This window comes from Phoxinus phoxinus (genome assembly GCF_949152265.1).
Source record: "Phoxinus phoxinus genome assembly, chromosome: 8".
In the NCBI taxonomy this organism is placed as follows: Eukaryota; Metazoa; Chordata; class Actinopteri; order Cypriniformes; family Leuciscidae; genus Phoxinus; species Phoxinus phoxinus.
This window is the reverse complement of record NC_136883.1, coordinates 32,743,505-32,762,837: the sequence shown is the minus strand read 5'-3', so window position 1 is coordinate 32,762,837 and position 19,333 is coordinate 32,743,505. Positions and strand designations below refer to the sequence as shown.

Below are 19,333 nucleotides of genomic sequence, written 5' to 3'. Positions count from 1 at the left end.
TCATGCACTGAGGCATGAATAAATAATAAGGTTGCATTCTTCAGCAGTATTTACACAGTTTTATCATTGGTTTTGTTGTTAGGCTTAGTAACTTGTTGTTTTATGTGACATCTGGAGTTTATTTTCTACTCAAAATGACACATTCATACTCAAGAATGAGCCATTGAATGTTACCATTATTGTGTATTATGTACGAAGTATTGAGACCTCTGTAGAAGTGTGCAGAAAAATATGCGAGCAAAAACTTTTTTTCCCAATTTTTTTTTATTACATTTCTCTGTAGTAAGGTTTAGTGTAGCTATGTTTCTTAAATCAGCTGTATTTCTTCTGATAAGCCCATTTTCTGTCTGTTTAGAATCAGAACTAGCATTAAGGCAACTAGTTTTAATTTTTTTTAAAGCAGCCACCTGTAATTGACATACAAGCCCTATGGACATGAATTATTATGAGGCTTCTTTTGGATAAACAGTTACTCTTGATTCAGCTTAGTGTGTGTGCAAGTGGAGCAGACCTTGTAAAATGAAGCCCAGTTCTGGGTCTGGACTGGATTGATCATGTCTAGGCCGAATTGGATGTTAGTGCAGTGGCCATATGTTTTCTTGGCTGCTTGCATAGTACTGTAAATGTGGATTTGTCATCCTAAGAGGAGGGTTATTATTTGTTTTAATTTAATTTCATTATTTGTGACATGAAAATGCACCCCAGTGCATTCATTAAAGACCCACACAGGTACACACATGCTTGTGTGCCACACGCGCACACACACAAAGAAGAGAGGGCATGATAACAGCTGTCTTTTATTCTGTGCCGAACAGGATCTAACACCACAGGAGTGAATCTGGGTCAGAATACTTGGGAGACATGAATATCAAATGGAGTTCTGAAACTGGTGAATTAATATGTCTTTCACTGGTGACATTTTCTGCTGGCATATGGCAGCAAGCTCATGGGAGAGCAGGGCCTTTTTGATGAATATTTTTGAGTCCAAAACTAAAGGACGGTTCTGGGCATATGTCGCCGTCTGTTTTTGCCTTGTGAAATGATAATGCTGCAGTCGCGCTTCATCTGGATGGAGCGATGCGGTGGAAACGGTCCAACCAGTCATTAACCCTTGTTGTGCAACAGAGATGGAGCTGTAGAGACTTTTGACAGTCTCTGTCTATTTTGTTTATTTTTTATATAAGATCTCACTTGGATATTTCTAGTCTCACATTGCCAGACCTTTACTAAACAGCATGAGGTCTGTTCCACAAGAACCGCCCACTTAGACAGGAAGAGACCATCTGACATATAAAGGGACTAACCAAGGTTTGTTTTGCTTGTATGCGTCTGGTTTATCACATCTGCATATTAGATTGATTTCTGAAGGATCATGTGACACTGAAGACTGGAGTAATGATGCTAAATATTCAGATTTGCCATACAGGAATAAATCACATTTTAAAACATAGCAAAATAGAAAACTGCGATGCTATTTTATTAAATTGTAATAGTATTTTACTGTTTCTACTCTATTTATAATCAAATAAGAGCAGCCTAGTTTGGTTACTGATTTGGTTATGGTTATGACATTTGTCTATCTGTAAAGCAAAACCTTCTTAAACATCTTTGTAAATGACATTTAAAAGGTTTTGTAGTTGGGTCATCATTTAAATTTTGTCTCGACTAACCATCCTTTTTAGTTTTATAATTACACTTGAAGATTTTAATTTCAGTCAATTTTAATTCTTCTCAAATTTAAATTTGCTGTTTCGCTTCCTCAGTTCAAATTTAATTTCAATTCATTCTGAATAATGCACAACCCTAGTTTTAGTCAAACAGATATTTTGTTTAAAAATGTCATTGAAATGAATTGCTAGTTTTTGAGTGTTTATTAAGTGATTTGTGAATCCAGAAAAGGATTTATTATATATTTTTTTCCTGACTGACTGATGAAAATGATGCATGCCCTCACTGACGGAAGTTGCAACCAATAATTTTAGTGTTTGCCAGACCGAGAAAGTGTTTTCCAGTTTTGTGAGCAAAACGGGACTGTAAGACTCACCGTAGTGGAATCGTTTGAGGCTGAGACTAATAGTTAAGTTGATGACCACAAATCCCTTGGTGCTTTGCGGTCAGTTGCACTGCAAGGCTGATACCTGACATTTCGAGCGTCATCTCAAAGTAATGTAATTTGTTTATCAGTCTTGGATCGAAGAGGTCGGGGCAAACTCTCAAGCGCCTTTAGCTGAGGGGGACTGATATTGCTATAGACAGTACAACAGTGTGGTATTCAGCAATCTCTGCATGAGAATCAAAATTAAAAAAGGCTAAAGTCAAAAATTAATTATCCATCTGAAACCAATGTAGTGGAAAATATAATTTATAGCACAATTATGGAAATAACGTGCTTAAATGAAGTATATAACACGCACATACACATTGTGATTAAGTCAATATATTAGCACTCATCTAGCTAATGTTTTTCAGCTATTGAATGTAGTAGCACTTGTGCGGCTTGTTTTCAATTAAATCAGAATTTCATAAAGCAGTGTTTTTTTTACACTGGTAACAGGTGGCAGTGTCTGAAATTTCAAGTTGTTTTGGGTTTTTAGTTGTTTCAATGACTCAACCTTGACTTTCTATGAGATATACGCGGCCGTTTTTTTTTGAAGTCTTGACAAGTGCTTGCGTCTTTGTGCACAAGTGTCTGCGTCTGCTGAAGGCAGCGGAGTAAAGCTCCAGCAGAACACACACACACACCTATTCTCTTTCTGGTACCCCCACCCCCGCTCTCAGAAGCCCTACAGCACACAGAAGTGCTTTATACCAAACTCAAGTCACCCTTCTCCCTGCTCTCGCTCCATTGGGAACACTTCTCTCTTAGCACTCTCATTGGCATGCTAAAGAACTCTGATATTTTTGTCTGACATATTAAAGAAGGAATTAAGCAGAGCTATTGAAGGGCTTATGTCCTAAGCATTTTACTTTTTCATGGCTCTTATTTGAAAGCCAGCCAAGTAGATGAGTAGAAAAGATGGGGAGGGAAGCGAACAGAGAGGGAGCTTATTGACAGCACTGTGGCCAGTCTCTCTGAGGGACAGGCCGAAACAATGCCCTGACTGTTAGCCGAGACCCCGCGATACTGTAGTGCGCCGAGAAATAAGTGTCCTTTCTGTGCTTGTTTTTTCTCTCTCTCTCCCAAGAAAGCTGTTACAATGAAACCAAGTCTAAAGCAGCAATTTGTAAGTCAAGAGCCTGGCAAAGTGGATTGTAATGGGGGGGAGGAGGGAGGCTGAAGGAGATTGGCTCCTGGAACTGCCACCACTTGTTCCAGGGGCTTTGTTCAACAGAAGGGGAAACTAGTGCCCTACTGTCCTTCACAAGACCGCTAGTGTTCTCCCTGTTACCTCACTGGATATTTCTCACTTTATCAGACAATATGTGAAAGTCCACTCAAACATGAACATCCTGTCATCATTTACTTACCCTCATGTCTGCATGGCAACCTGTATGACTTTCTATCTTCTGTGGAGCACAAAAACAAGTTTTAAAATAACTTTTTTTGTCCATGTAATGCAAGTCCATTGGACCCCATTGACTTTCATTGTATGGACAAAACTACACTTTTGTGTTCCACAAAAGAAAGTAAGTCATATAGCAAACAAGTATAATTATGACAATTATGGATTAGGATTATTATCATTATTATAAAAAAAAAGTCATTTATTATTCGTCTGGCACAACTAACTTACATTTCTGACCATGGCAGCGGTAATTCATCAAATGATGGAGAAGAGCATTATAAGTTGTTGGGTCACTTTGACCTTTTTTTATGGAGAGGATTCAGGTGGGTCAGTAGTGCTAAATAAGTATAAATTGATTAAATAAAAATTAACAATTGAGTAAAAGAATAAAATATTTGAGTTATTCGTGCCCCTCACACCTCTTTCCTTTATGGGTCAGATAGAAAGCAGCTGGGATCAATTTAAAAGTTAAGAACAATATAAATGCATACAAAATAAAGTATCACTGTCCCCATTTAATTTATTTTATTTTACTACATTTTATTTTTTACTATATTTTATTTAATATTTTGTTATTTTATTTTACTACATTTATTTATTTATATATATATATATATATATATATATATATATATATATATATATATATATATATATATATATAATTTGTATATACTGTAATATACATATAATAAAAAAATGATATATATATATATATATAATTTTTTTATTATATGTATATTACAGTATATACAAATTCTGTAACTACAAAGGATCTACTGTAATGAGAAAAAAAAAAAAAAAATATATATATATATATATTGCAAGCAGTTATATTGCATGATATCATAGTCTTTTTTTCCAGTGCTTGATCATTATTATTATTATAAAAAAAAAAGAAATTGGCTTTGAGGGGATGAACAATTTCTAACCACCATAACATGAGGATCTGTTCCTATTACAAGCAGGCTGTACTGGTGTGTAAGCAGTGCAGACTCCCAGTAGCAGGGTGATAAATCCAGTGGACTGTTCAGCAGCCAGGGAACATTACAACGTTCAAGAGATGGCTTGCCCTGCTCTTTAGGCGGCCGTTTATGACGAAGTCCCACACCACAATTATAGGAGCCTTGGGCTGCTACCGGAAACAAACCCACTGACACGTTGACAAAAATCCCTGCCCCGTGTTTATATGCCGTTTTGCAAAGAAATCGGAAAAGGTAATCATGTATGGAGGCTGGGGTTAAAAAGCAATGTAACAGTCTATTAACTTTAATATAGATATGTGGAATAAGCATATGCTGAGGCCCATTAGCATAAATCTTGGTTACACACGAGCGGGCCGCCACAGCGCGGCACGGGCACACTTTCTCTCAGTGGAGAGGTCTAATGACAAACACTCGGATGAAGTGAGCCAGCTCGCCGACTCCTCACTTGAGCTCTCAATTAGAGGCCCCACTGTTTAGCTCGCCCTACCATGCATACCGCTCGCTCCCTCTCAGAGACACTTCTGAACAGTAAGGAACAAATAGCGGAGTAAAAAACATTGTGATAGTGTTGTTATTTATAAATAATGCTGGGGTCGGCAAGTTATTGGAAGAGTACACTACAAGCAAACATAATAAAATATGATTACTAGGGAAAGATTATGCAGTAACACTTTTCTAAAGGTTAAATTAATTATTATTAGTTACGAAATTTGATTTTTAGAACAGTGCTTTTACAGCATTATTAATCTAGGTTACGGTTAATTTCCGTATGTCTGTTGATTTTTAACATTTTCAAGTTGCATAAAGAACAACTATCATTATTGTTGTTTTGAAACTTTTTGTAAAGTGCTGCAGAATACTCCGTATGAACTCATTTTCCTCTTTGCCTTCTTTATCATAATCTGTTGTTTTGCTTGATTTGTTATAAATCACAGACATTTTCGGGAAGGTCTGACAGCACACATGGAATTTTATGAGGAAAAACAGACAATCGCTAACAAGTAATTGAGACAAAAAGGTTTGTCAGAGGAAAGAAGGCTTGGGTGTAGGAAAAAGGAACACTTTCCATTTTGTTTGATTCATCATCAAAGAGGACTGAAAGGATGCTGAAACAAGAGAGATATTCCTGACTCGACTTTTTGTAGTCCCTCACTACAAAACTCAGTTCTTAGTGTTTGATGTTTTACTGAGAGAGGCTTTCAAAAGAACAGATGTGCTTAGAACTTCCAAGAAAAAAAGGAAATAGAGAGAGAGGGAGGACACAGGAAAGAAGATTAATCATGTTGTGTGTATGCCTTTTTTTCATTGTTTACATTCAAAAACAATAGTTTGTTTTCTTCTTCGACTTATTGTTGTCATAGTTTGCTATTGTCATCATTACTTCAACTTTTATTGTTCGGTTAGGGTTATGGTTAGGTTGTAGTGTTGTTTTTCAAAACATGTAGCTGGAACTATGCTATGTTTGTTTTTTTATTAACACTGAAGTGTGTACTATTTTCAATCTCAAAATGCTTTTTCATATCCCAGCTTGCTTGCTGGCATGCACAGATTTATAAACAAATTAAAAATAAAATACTAAAAACTAAAATATAGAAAATGTATATTAATTTTGATATTTTTAAAATCACATTTAACACGGTTTTTGAATTATTGTTTATAACGTTTTGTGACTGCAAATATAATTTAGATGTGACATAGGGTAAAGAAACATGCAGAATTAAATATTCTTTATCAAGTGATACTGATTAATGTTAAAAATACTAATATCAATCGATAACCGATATGGATCCGATTTATTTTGCATCCCTAGAAAAATAAATAATGCATTATTAAATATAGCTAGCTGCAAGAAGCAATTAAGGGGCCAAACACCAAACACCAAAAAGACATAATAAGCTATGTGAGCATGGCTGGGAGCTGCAGAGCAACTGCAACAATGAGTAATTAAAAACATTTTAGATGAATTTAGTCAAAATTACTGAAAAATCACAAATAATAATAATAATCATTTGTAATATGATTAAATTGCTTATGACCTTTGACCAGAAGGTGTCGCTGTTCAGAAAATTGAGTACCTTCAGGATATGCTACATACCAAGTTTCATAACATATGCTGATGTTTCCATAAAATAAGTTTAAGCAAAATTTGCCGTTTTTAATATCTCCTGACCTGTAGGTGGTGCTGTGCTGTAAAACGGCATGTAGCCTCAGGTCATGTTTATGATGATGTGTACCATAATTTGTCTCAATATGCTAAAGCGCTGCAGAGATATAGCCTTGCATCCAATTTGGAGTGCTCCTCTTCAAAAAAGTTCTCACGTAATTCTTTTTAAAATAACTTTATGCCAGCAAGCTGATCTGAGCTCATTTTGGTGAAAATCAGATAGTCTAGAAGTTCGAAAAAGTAGTTTTTTTTTGAAAAATTTAAAATGGCAAAATATTTTTGTGACAGAAAATAACATTACTGTTCAAAAATTATTAGCATAAACGTAAGTGCAAATTTGGACCGTTGGTGGCGCTAGAGGTATTTAGTTAGAGACTCCAAAATTGCTCTGGTTAATATTCAGAATGTCCTCATTGCATAATTGTCCGGCAACGGTTCAATGGGTTTCCATATACTTCAAGAGCGGAAGAAGAAAAACTAACGGATACAACAGGTACTTTCTAGTTGTGTTGTCCAGTAGAGCTTGACTTTCTTTGCCCTTGACATTGGCTCACTTAATAACACCACTGCTTCCTCTCATTGTTGTCTGCTGTCACCCTCACATCCCGTCAGATGTCACAGGGGCTGAACGTAAAAAGCCCTCCTGTGTATCTCTCATTCTGCTCGTCTCTTTTTCGTTTAAAGACTAACCAGCAGACATTTGCATGCTGCCACATTATAGCATCCTTTCTGTCTGTTCCCGCAGCAGTCCGCATGTCTGTGAAATTGCTACGCTGCGTATCTGTCGCATAAGCATCGTACACGGATCACATCGCCATAGAAATAACAGCATTGTAAAAGTCATAAATCACATGATGGAATAGCCAAAACTCAATTGAGTCGGAAACCATTGTGGCGTCTTCGGGGGCTAATTGGATTGGTGTTTAGCAAGACCCCGGGAGGAGGCTGGCCTAGCGTTCATGCATAAAATTGTCTTTGTTTCTCTCTGTCGGCCGCACTTTTACTTCTCCCTCATTGCATCTCAGCCACCTCCGCCAATACTACACTGCACTGGGAGGCGTATTAGCACACCTTTGTGCCAACGCGGGAGGAGAGGGCGGGGGGACGGCAAAGAAAAAACAGAAATGATCTGGTATTAAATTTCAATAACACATTTCCCCCATCCCTCCAGAGTACAAGCAATCAAGGGTTAAATTGGATCTGTAACGTATGCTTGGTGACCCACAAATCGCTTCCCCATCAAACAGACTCATTACGAGCCGGCAAGCAGATGAGTGTTTGTGCGCCCCTGCCTCTGAGCGGCAGGGATTGTGTGTATTACTACTAACACGGCCGAGGTATTTAAATTTTGATTTTTTCGTAATGGGTTTTGACATGTTTCATTTCCTCCGGGGGAAGCGCCAGAGACCGCTGAAAGTAAATGTTGCTAAAAAGTCATCAAGGCAGAATATTAAAATGCCATCAAATAAGAATTTCGCTAATGTGATGGGGCCGTGGCCGCTGCAGGTACGTCACGCCGGGGTCAGAGGGGTCCTGGTTCTGGGAGAAACACTATTTGTTCCCCTTGGCTGCCTTTTTTCTGGCCTCTTAAATAAATTATTAAAGGACTTATATCTCACGCCCTCAGCCTGCCTCTTGGGCCTCTCAAAGTTCAGCCACACCATTTGAAATGAAAAACAGGCAAAAAAGGCTGAGTGATCTGATGGACACACTGCTCTAGAACGGCAGCCTATTTCCTTTCATGAACCAGGGGAGTATTGCGTTTAAAAACGGACTCAAAAACGCCTAGGTGCTGTCTCCACATGTCGCGTGCTTGTTTTGTTCTACCGAGGGGTAATTTACCTGAACATAAACGCAAGTAAGTGGATCTCTCTTTAAGCGCGCCGTATTCACTCCCAACTCCCACACAACTCTGTTTGGAATGAATACCGTAGCATAAGGCATCTTATACATGATCATTTTGAGCTGATAATTACACATTTTGGGAGTCTGGCAGGATTGGACACTCACGTCTGGGTGTTGTGACAGCATGATTATTGGAAACACTTTCTGCCTCAGCGACTAAATTAAAACATTTGTCTGCTATGGATCCCCTAGTGCAGAAGACAAAAAATAAAAAGGCAGCACAATATACGTTGCGTGCGTTTTGAATATAATCCGTTTCTTAAATAGTCCCGTTTCTCTTTCTCGCCATGTTCCCTCTATTGTTTTCTGTATTCCTCGGGTATTCCATTTGAGCCCATTACCAGCCTGACAACCCACCAGCTGTCACTAATTGCCCACTAATGGGCTGCGGTGGTGTGATGGTTTCTCTGCGAGGGGCGTTCCAATTCTGTACTGGAGGTCCTTCTGGCTTGCCAAATCAAAGGGGACGTACTTAAAAGGCATGTCATGCTCTTCCCCTTAAAATCCAAATAAATCGTCAAACAGAAAGACACATCTCCATACTTGTGTATTGTGTATTTCATTTTCTTTTTTAAACCACTTCGGTTGTGTTGCTACTTAGCTGCGCTACACTGTAAAAAAAAGTTTTTCAAAATTGTCAATAAAACAAGAAAATACTACTTCAGTCTTTCTACTTCAAAATTTCAGGTTTAATTCATTGTTACTTGCCGGTTCTTTGTAATTAATTGTGAAGTTTACTAGCGATTTCTGAATGAAAATTTTCTCCAGTGTACCTTTCCGCCCAACGCTTATGCTGATATGTGGAATCACGCGTGGTATTTGTAATCTTTGCGGTTGAGATTTTAGCAGGAGACAAGCGGGGCACGTGTTTGCCCTCTGCGTCAGCCAGCCTGCTAATAGATGTGAGAAGGTCATCTGGCATTAGCGGCTGAAGTACGTTAGCATTTGCGCCGAGCGTCTCTCGCCAGACTCTGTGCATGTTTGAAGGCGCTTGGACAAGCAGGCCCTTTCACAGTGATGAATGGCTTTTTTCAAGCGTTCTGCTCCCTAGTTATGAGAAGGGTGACCTGGTCATTGGACGACTTTATGAAGCTATAAAAAATGTATGTCAGTCTCCAGTCTCTAATGCCATCCCCAAACAGAGGAGGAGGGAGCGGAGAGGGGGAGCCGGAATGGTAAAAAGGCCATTTACCGGCGCTCTAAATAGCTCTCTGACTGCCCTTCTCCACTTATCTGACAATGTCCTTGTCGTCAAGACAATTTCTTATTCTGTTTTTTCTTCCCCCTCTCTCTGTTTTTACTCTTTTATAGGACATATTTGAATCGATGGCAGACGGGCCCTCTAAACCCACTCCAACTTCCGTCTTTCTCTCAGCACACTTGGGATCCGCAGCCTAGTACACCCCAGACTAAATCTGCTAATATTCTTGCAGTATTTGAAGGATGGGTGGAATACTTACTGGCTGTATAATGAGCAGGTGAGAGCGTCTTTATTTACAGGAATCGCTGGAGACGTTACATAGTGTGAATGCATTAACTGTTTTTACCTGCATAGTGATTTATGATTTACAGGGTTGTAACAATACACTTATGTCATGATTCGGGTCGATACACGATACTGATCTCACAATACGATACTCCTATGATAACTTTAATCAAAACCAAAATAAAGAGTTAAGATGGTAAGATTTTTAATATGATCACTTCTAAAACGTGATAAACGGTTAACAAAAAGTATTTTTCATTAAAATGCTAAATTTGCTATTACATAAGGGGTGGACTTGAATAGGTTTGGACTTCGTCCTTCTCTCCCATGCACAGGGCAATGGTGGCACCAGAATAGAAATATTCAAGATTCTGCTTAGCGAAGTACTGGATTTTTCACAATATATTGTTACACCCCTTTTTATATTGTTCTGAAAGGCCAGTTGAATTAGTAAGGCATCAGCGGTGACTAAACACTCATTTTATGAACGTAGAAGAGATGTGGCTCACTGAAACCTTAAGAGCAATTGCAGGGCCACATCTAAAAGCCAAGATCAGGGATTTACTCACCAACAGTTTTCACCTCATTTCCATGTAGCATAGCAAAATCCCATTAATCACAAATGTCTTCTTTTTAATAAATATGCAAATTTATATTAGCCGATTGGTGTTACTCCTAATGTGTCATTAATAAAACATGAGCCTCTCTGCTCTCAGCCTGCCAATGTTCTGGAGAACAAACATTCAGGGATGGGGAGAAGATCCTGGAATGCTAATAGTCTGACTTGATGCTGGAAAATCTATATATCCAAGAGGAGTCTTTTTTTCATTTTTGGAGATGTTAAACACTATAACTAATACAAACCTCCTGATGATTTTTGCTTTAATTCAGTCTCGGTTCCCAGCACAGCATGCAACTTTAAATTGAAAAGTATGATCATTTATTTATGAAAGTAATTGGGTCATGATGTCTGACAAGTGCCTCCTTGCCTTTTTGAGACCTCTTAGGCCAAGAAGTGGATTACAGTCATGTTTTATTCACCGGGCTTGAGTCACATTATTGTAGTGGCTTATTATAGCTTCTTAACCTGCCGTGTGACCTGCACAGTCCCTGCACTAGACCACAGGCCTTGGGCTTGGTGGTCTTGTTAGCACAGTTAAGGGTGGATTATTGCAGTTTTTTAACAGTCAGGAAGGATGTTGGTCTTTGATAGACTCTAACCTCAAGGGTTTTTTAGCCAATTCAGAGGAATTAATGAATCATAAATGACTATTATGGATTTCACTTTATATGTCAGTCTGTAACTGTGATGACTCAATGATAGGCTTTACAGTACATGTGTAACCATAGAGCTTGTATTACATGATGGCAATATCTTGAAGTATATGAAATCAGAAGGTTTTTGTTTTGCATTTAAGAAATAATTATCACAGATTGCCCTTCCATTAGTTATTGCATAATTCCTTTTCATATTGATTACATCATAAGTTATGATTGCGTCATTTTAGAAGTTGATTAGGAGAAAGGGACAGCCAGTGAGACGTCAAACATTGTTGATGTTTAGATTCAAAGAAAATCTGTGTGATGTATGACTCGACATGACTGCTTGTTACATTCAAGCTTTTTCTTAGTCTTAAAGAAAGGGTAGGCAATTTCGGAAAAGCTAGCAATAGCAAGCTAGCTTTGAAAGCATAAGATCCCTCGCTCCCTTCAGAGCGCTCTCCAAAGCCACGCCTCCTTCAAAACACATGAACGCACACAGCCAGAGTCTCAACCTCATGTCTCAACATTACATTACAACAATAATGAACGTAAACAACTCACAGAGTTCTGACTTGTACCATCTGACTGCTGCAGAATCATTTAGGCTTTGCTAGTGTTTACATAAACACAAAAATCCGAGCCTGAGGACGTGAACCGCTCCGAGTATGAATGCCACGGGTTGTCATCTCGTAATCACGCTTATGACATGGCGTGAATGCAACATAAGCTCGTTGTTTTGGTTCAAGAGGAACTGTAAAAGGTGGCTGCTGTTTGTTTACGGCGCTCTGTGACTGTCGGTCTACAACTCTGCATAGCCTTTCGGAACTCGCTGATGACGTGTGGTGTCTACTTGAACAGAGGTATGGAAATAGATATATGTCGGACCGAATGCAGTGATTGGATGAAAATATCAGGATGTTAAGAGAGTTTCAACCAGTATAACAAAATATACCCAACCTTTAATATCCCAACTTATATTAACACAAGATATCCTTGATCTGATTAGTATATAGGGTGTTTCTTCAACTTTGGGCTCTTTTATGACACTCTTATAGTTTTATCAATCTTTTTATCTTAAAATATAAAAATGAATAATTCTTAACCATTTCAATATTGGTTTATACTGCCCATTTTGTAAAAAATCTAATTTCCACCACAGAATGCTTTTAAACATAATTTGAGATGTAGAAATATATATATAAAAAGAGAGACAGATCTGCTATGTTGCATGTAGTAGGTACACTGTTGGACATTGATACTATTTGACAAAGTTGACACTATTGAGAGCCCTATTGAGAGTGTAAAAAGTGTGTTTAAGATGTTGATGCTGAAAATGTCCATAGAAACACCCCACTATGATATGTTGATGTTCTTTTATAATGTCTTTTACATTGCTTATCAAAAACAACACAAGGCTATTTTTCTTCAATAGTAGCGCACTTGTTGCCGTCAGACTATTTTAGACTCGCAGCCCTCCGTATTGTGCATTTCCCCAAACGGATAAACGAAAGAGATTATTTCAGTATCAGCGGAGTTAAAAGCAAGTGAGATGCTGGGGCCAAATTGCCCGCCTCTGTCTCTTCATGTGCAATCAATCATGGAGCTCTCCTCGGCCACGCTGTTTTAAAAACAGCTGTAATCTGTGGTCATTGTCGCCAGAGTAGATTGTTTGGCAAACTATTACCATAACTGTCAGGCCAAATCAGAAAAATAATCTCATCACTCCGGACAGATGCAGTTCCCCTGCATTATTGATACGGTCATCTCGGAGAGAGAGAGAATTATAAAACATAGTTCTATTTACAAAGGGAGATTGGCTGGGTCCTTGAGAGTGAGTGAGAGGGACAGGTACTTCCAGGAAGTGAGATATAGGCAGTCCAGAAGGGAGCAGGAAGGGAAGGAAAAACAAATTTCTTGGCTTCTTGGGGTCACCTCACCCCATGGGCTTGCTTCCTCCGTGAAAATGAATCACCCGGATACACCGACTGAATACTCAAAGTGCTTTCCCTGCCTCTGAGGCCTTGACACTTAATATTAGATTTTACCCCCCTTTTTTATTGCAAAATGGGGTGGCTGGGGTTGATCTCAATAGCAAGGTAATCTCTGCATTTACTCTTGAAAGCAAAAAGCATGTTAGCATTCTTTTTCTGCAACTTTGTGTTCCTGGAAGTTTTTTCACATGAGAGTGTAAAGTGATTTGTCAACCAAGAATAACACTGAATGCACTTTGCAAACCCATTGCATGCAGTTACATATTAAAACTTAACTTATTTTCTAGGCGTCTTTCGTGTACTTTCTTTAAATCTCTCCTGTTGATCCGTGCAGCCATGCTGAACCCAGGAAAGCCCTAAATCGCAGGTCTGCCGTTTGACCGGTTGCCAAACTTTGTGTTGTAAAAACATGTGTCCTTTGCTGGCACGGGACAAAATTTGGCAGGATAGCATACAGCGGCTTACAAGATCTAGCATATGGAAGGACAAATAGTCTCTCACCCAATGCATCAGGTCTGTGCCATCTTCCCTCACAAAAAAAAAGAACATGATGGATGTTGGAAGATGAAGGCTGGGAAGGATCCAAGCAATACTTTCAGCCAATGGTTGGTAACAGCCGGGTTAGAGTTACAGCACCCTTGGCTTGGGAAGGGCTTGCCAGGAAAATTAGTTGTCAACGTGTCTTGGTGTTTTTACAAAGGTATCCCAATGGCATTCTCAATTCTCAATGGCTGACAATTAGCATGTTATGTGGTCAGAGATTGATCAAAACTTTGATTTAGCCCTAACTGATTCAGCTGTGTTTTAGCCTAAGGCTTGCTTTGGAAATGACTATTTAGATATTAAAACCAATGTTAATGATTCAATAAACCAGTGATTCACACTAAAATGAATAGAGAGCCACTTGCCTCTAAAATTAAAATGTTTTAGTTGGAAAATTACATAATGGCTCAAAGATTTCTATTGTTCCACTCTAAAATCTCACTCTGTTTTTAAAGATTATTTTTGCCTGACATAAAACAAAAAATAATTTTTGTTCCAACAAAATTGGTTGTGAATATTTATAATAATGGTTCTGAATTCTGAATCTGAAATTACTGCAAAATGACCCGTGATCGTGAATGATTCAATGACTGTGTGAATCTGATTCGATCGATAACTTATGAGTGAGTTCATGACTAGTTTTTGTATTTGACTGACACATTAAAAAACCTTGTATGGTTCGTAGGAGTTGTTTATTATAAATTGTAAATATATGTATTTTTTATCCAAAATCGTAAATATTGCTTGCAGAAAACATTGGCACACTCTCAAAAAATTGTATTAACTAATTCCATCCTAGTCACATGTATTTGTCTGCTTTGTAATTTTAGTGTGTGTAAAGCAGGGATTGTTTTTCTCTGTTATTGACTCTAGTACAAATTTTCTAATATTAAAATCTTACATTTTGAAATACCAAATTTCATTTCAAGCACAAAAAGCAATATAAATGTTCTCCTTTAAAAAAAAAAAAATGACATCTTTTCATTTCCCTCTGTCCTATACCTGTGATTAATCCCATTGATTGCATCCTTATTTTTTAACATGATTAAGGCATTCAGGTAAAAAAAGAGAAAGAAAACAAATTAGCAGTCTGTATTTTCCCCCTGACAAAGAGCCATGCACAAAGAATGAAAGTAAATGCGCTGTGTCACAATTGATCATCCTTTAGGGGAAAAAGAATGTCTGAATCAATTGAGGCTAAGATTGAGAAACATTTGCTCAGGACGCTGGGCAGACCTGGCAGTGGGACTTCAGGACCTGAGTGTGATAAATTTGTCCTTATTATCCCTATTGATGTTTAAATTTCTTCAGGGCTGTAAGTACACAGGCACCAGGCAGTGACAGAGGTATGGCGACCTCCTTCGATCCATAATTTACACCTGTTAGTGGACTCCCCTATCGTTTGTGAGTACACTCAGGCTTAAAGGTTAACAAAAGAGATGCTGGACCGGCTCTGCTGCCGAGGCAACGGATCAATGTCAAGTAAATAACCTTTTCTACCTTATTTCCCGAGCAGTATTGATCCGTTTCCCCCCCTCCCCGTTTTTCCTCTCCATTCAGCATTTTGTCATGTCTCCAGCCAACACGGGACACGCAACAGCAGTTTCCCGTTGGAAGTGCAAAGTGTCATCTCATGACAGTCCTATTTTGAATGATTTCTCTGTTATGGCATGTAAAGCCGATCGTTTCTTGGAGAGACAGTTCATGAATTATTCAGTTTTAGAGACGAATCAACTGTTGAATTCCTATGTGGAAAGATACAATGTACAGTAGAATAATTGAAATAAATAACAGTTGTACAGTTGTTATATTGTAGAAATGTTTGTAACTAAACATTGATCATTGTTAGTTTTATATTATTATATTATATTATATTATATTGAAATGGGCATATATAAGTGCATATATAGCGTTTTTATAGAAATGTTGCCCATAACATGTATGTATATAGTAAATATACTCTAGAGACTGAGTAATTTGACCAGATTTATGTTTAGACTTCCTTGCTTAAAAGGACAGAAATGCAATAGCAGCATTAAACAAAATAAGATTCTGTAGGCTCGGTTGAATAATCTTAAGACGGACAACCCGAGAGGCTGCAATTGGTGCAATTGGCCAGTGTTTTGTTTGCCTCCGTTTTTCCACACTAAAAGCACAGAGCCATAGCAAGAAAAGATGAAAGTTATTTTCTTCAAGTGAGAGCCAAAACCGAATGAGGTCAACCACAACTTAGAATGGAGAGACCCTCTCCACCTTTCCCCATTGCTGTAGTTAAGCATGTACTGCTCAGAGAGATTTGTAATCGTACAGTCCACTTGAGTCACGGCTCTCTTTCAAGACAAGAATTCTGAATGACCAAAACTAAGTCTTTTCCTGGGGGGGGGGAAAGATTGATGGTTCTTTTAAAAATGTTTGAAAAGGCAGAACTAAAATAAATTCTTGCATTCAGGTGAATGTGGCCAAGTGGAAAATTTTTTATTCCTTATTGTGTCACTTGAAAAAGAGTGTGTGCGTGTGTGTGTGTGTGTGTGTGTGTGTGTGTGTGTGTGTGTTAAATGGACGATTTAAATATGTAAGATCTATGAGTTTTAAAACATAGACAAAATAAATTAATCTGATCTTTATTTTGACAATTTCCAAGAGCATCGGTATCTCGGTTATTTACTCGGTTTGCTTTGCGTTCAGTAGCACAACATTTAAAAAGAGATTTGATTTCCCACAGCTGCATGTCAATTTCAAATTAACCTTAACAAACACACTCCAGGATTATGTTGGGATTAACAACACCCTTCTGCTATTGAGTGTGTGTAATGCTTTTCATTTCAGTTTGGATCTATTTAGTTTAGTGGCCAGGGTTCATTATTCAGGCTATAGTATTGGATTGAAGGACTGCGAGGCCTTGGCTGTCTCAATCTGTTCCCTAGTTCAGTGGTAGGTGCACTAGGGTTAGGTAACCAGATATTTTTATGGCAGATTTGAATACGAGGAAGAAAAAAAAAATGTGTCTGTGTCTATCTGTTTAATTAATTAATTAAGTCATGCATACAGTACATACATACATGCATTTATACATAGATACATATATACATACATGCATACATGCATAGATTCATACATACATGCATACATACATAGATACATACATGCATAGATAGATAGATACATACATACATACATACATGCATACATAGATACATACATGCATGCATAGATACATGCATACATACATACATACATGCATACATACATACATACATGCATACATAGATAGATAGATACATACATTGATTGATACATACTGTGCATACATGCATGCATAGATACATGCATACATACATACATACATACATGCATGCATACATACATGCATACATAGATAGATACATAAATACGTAATGGCACATTTGCATGACTTTTATTTAATAAAGTACTATTTTGTATTTTTTTTTCTATTTTGTTATTTACATTTTAAATTAGCTTTATTTTAAGTAGAAATAACTTAAGTAAATAAAATTATACAATAATATTTTAAATGACTGTTTTAACGTTGTTAATCACAACGGTAATTGAGCAGTGAGTGTCCCAATATTTAGTAGATCAAGACCCTTACAAGTGCCCGAATTCTAGTGTTCACAATATACTGATTGACGTCAGGAGTGGAATGAGACACACCCTCTGGATTGTTTTGTCTAGCTGCTGTCCAGTGAACTACTATTGATTTCCCCTGGCCTGTGCAGATCCCACTCCAACATGAGTGATTATCAAGCCTTTTCCTTGTGATGACACTGCACTTAGGTTCCATCAGCTCAGCTTCTCTTTGATGAATGTGCCCTGCGCTGCGACTCCCTCCCCCTGTGACATACACACTGGGCTGCGAGTGCTTGTTAGTCTGCGAGCTCTTGCTCTATGCGGTTACAATTCCACATCAAAGTGGTGGGTATACACTCTGTACTCGTGTATGCCCACCGCTAACCATGGATATACGTCCTGTGCAATTATTCATGAATGCTGATGTCGGCCATGCCGGTGTTTAGAAAGGAGCATGCAAATACCAAAGGGTCAGACTCTATTTCGTGGCTACGTAGACTTTGTAGTGTGGATGCGAAGCCCGTCTGTAAGAGGTGTAAATAAATGGAAGTGACATGGATGGAGAGGGAGGAAAGAATAATTTTGGTTTCCAAATGCCATAAAATTCTCATTTCCTACTCTCTGAGTGAGCAAATCACTCACATGTTCTCTGTGCAGTTGTCACATAGGAAATAATATGGCAGCGGACAAATCCTCTGTGGCTGCTTGTCCTCAGCTGAACTTGTACACACAGTTGTGTACATCTGTGCCCCAGACACAGTTAGATCCTGAACTTCTATTGATTTTTAGGGGCCACTATGGGTGAGAGAAATAGCACTGAAACACAAGGTGAATGGGAGTCCATGTTCTTGCCCTTGTGCTACAAGAACACCTAGTTTTGCGTGTGTCTGTTGGAACAAGAGCTCTCCAAGGAGAACAGCAAACCAACAAAACAAATTAAATCACAGGGCAAACCAGGAGCAGCAGGAGAAAAAAAAGAGAGAAGGTATTAAACAAAACTTTGGTTAAAGTAAAATATAGTAAATACTTTAACATTTTTGCTTTCATCTGCCACACTGTCTCTGAATTATCATCATTTGAGGGCTTTTTCTCAATTTGTTTTATTAAATGTTATTGATATGATAGGCTACATGCAAATGTGTGCAGTTAGAAATACATACTTTTTAAAATTTGAATTAATAATTTGAAAGCCCTACTTAATATATAAGTATTTCCTGACATTTCTTTTAGTAAATACAGTACCATTAATACATTGAGAATGCTTTAAACACACACACACACACACACACACACACACACACACACACACACACACACACACACACACACACACACACACACACACACACACACACACACACACACACACACACACACACACACACACACACACACACACACACACACACTTTTTGCAGATGGCATTAAAGTGCAACATGTTCACACAAACGTCACTGATGTCTGCCATTCAAAGCATTCATTCGAAATGAGTCCCGAGTAGATGTATCTCTGTGACCTGTAAGGCATAAGTCTGAAAGAGTTTTTTTTTTTTTTGGGGGACAGATGTACAGCTTGGAATGCCTTTCTCATATTACAGAATAGGATTTCCTCTTAGCTGAGGTTTATCAAAGAGTCATTAGAGACAATAAAAACACAGTTGAATGTGCGTTCCTCTTATGGGACTTAAAATGAATATACCACAGAGCCATATTTCATAGTGAACTTTTGACACGTGAGAACAAAAATGGCATTGAGCCGAGGCTATACAGTGTGAAACAAAAGAGGAGGCACTGAAGGACAAGCGATGGGGCCCTTCGGCTGCTATTCTGGAGTCTGGGAGCATGTGCCGCAGGTTCAATGACAAAGAGCACCTGCTGGTGTCACAGAGCTCGGGGGGAAGC

The 19,333-nt window shown here is 38.2% G+C and overlaps 1 long non-coding RNA gene across 7 annotated transcripts in view; it reads left to right on the top strand.

Moving 5' to 3' along the window:
• Nucleotides 1–19,333, top strand: part of LOC307003451 — a 224,458-nt gene that overhangs the window by 51,180 nt on the left and 153,945 nt on the right. For 5 of the 7 annotated variants that reach the window (XR_013798706.1, XR_013798707.1, XR_013798708.1 and 2 more), the window contains exon 3: nucleotides 9,873–10,039. This is a non-coding gene — a long non-coding RNA (uncharacterized lncRNA). Of the gene's footprint in view, nucleotides 1–9,872; nucleotides 10,040–10,763; nucleotides 12,497–15,155; nucleotides 15,249–15,404; nucleotides 15,932–19,333 lie in introns of those variants that run through there. The other 2 variants (XR_013798711.1, XR_013798712.1) reach the window with 2 other exon arrangements.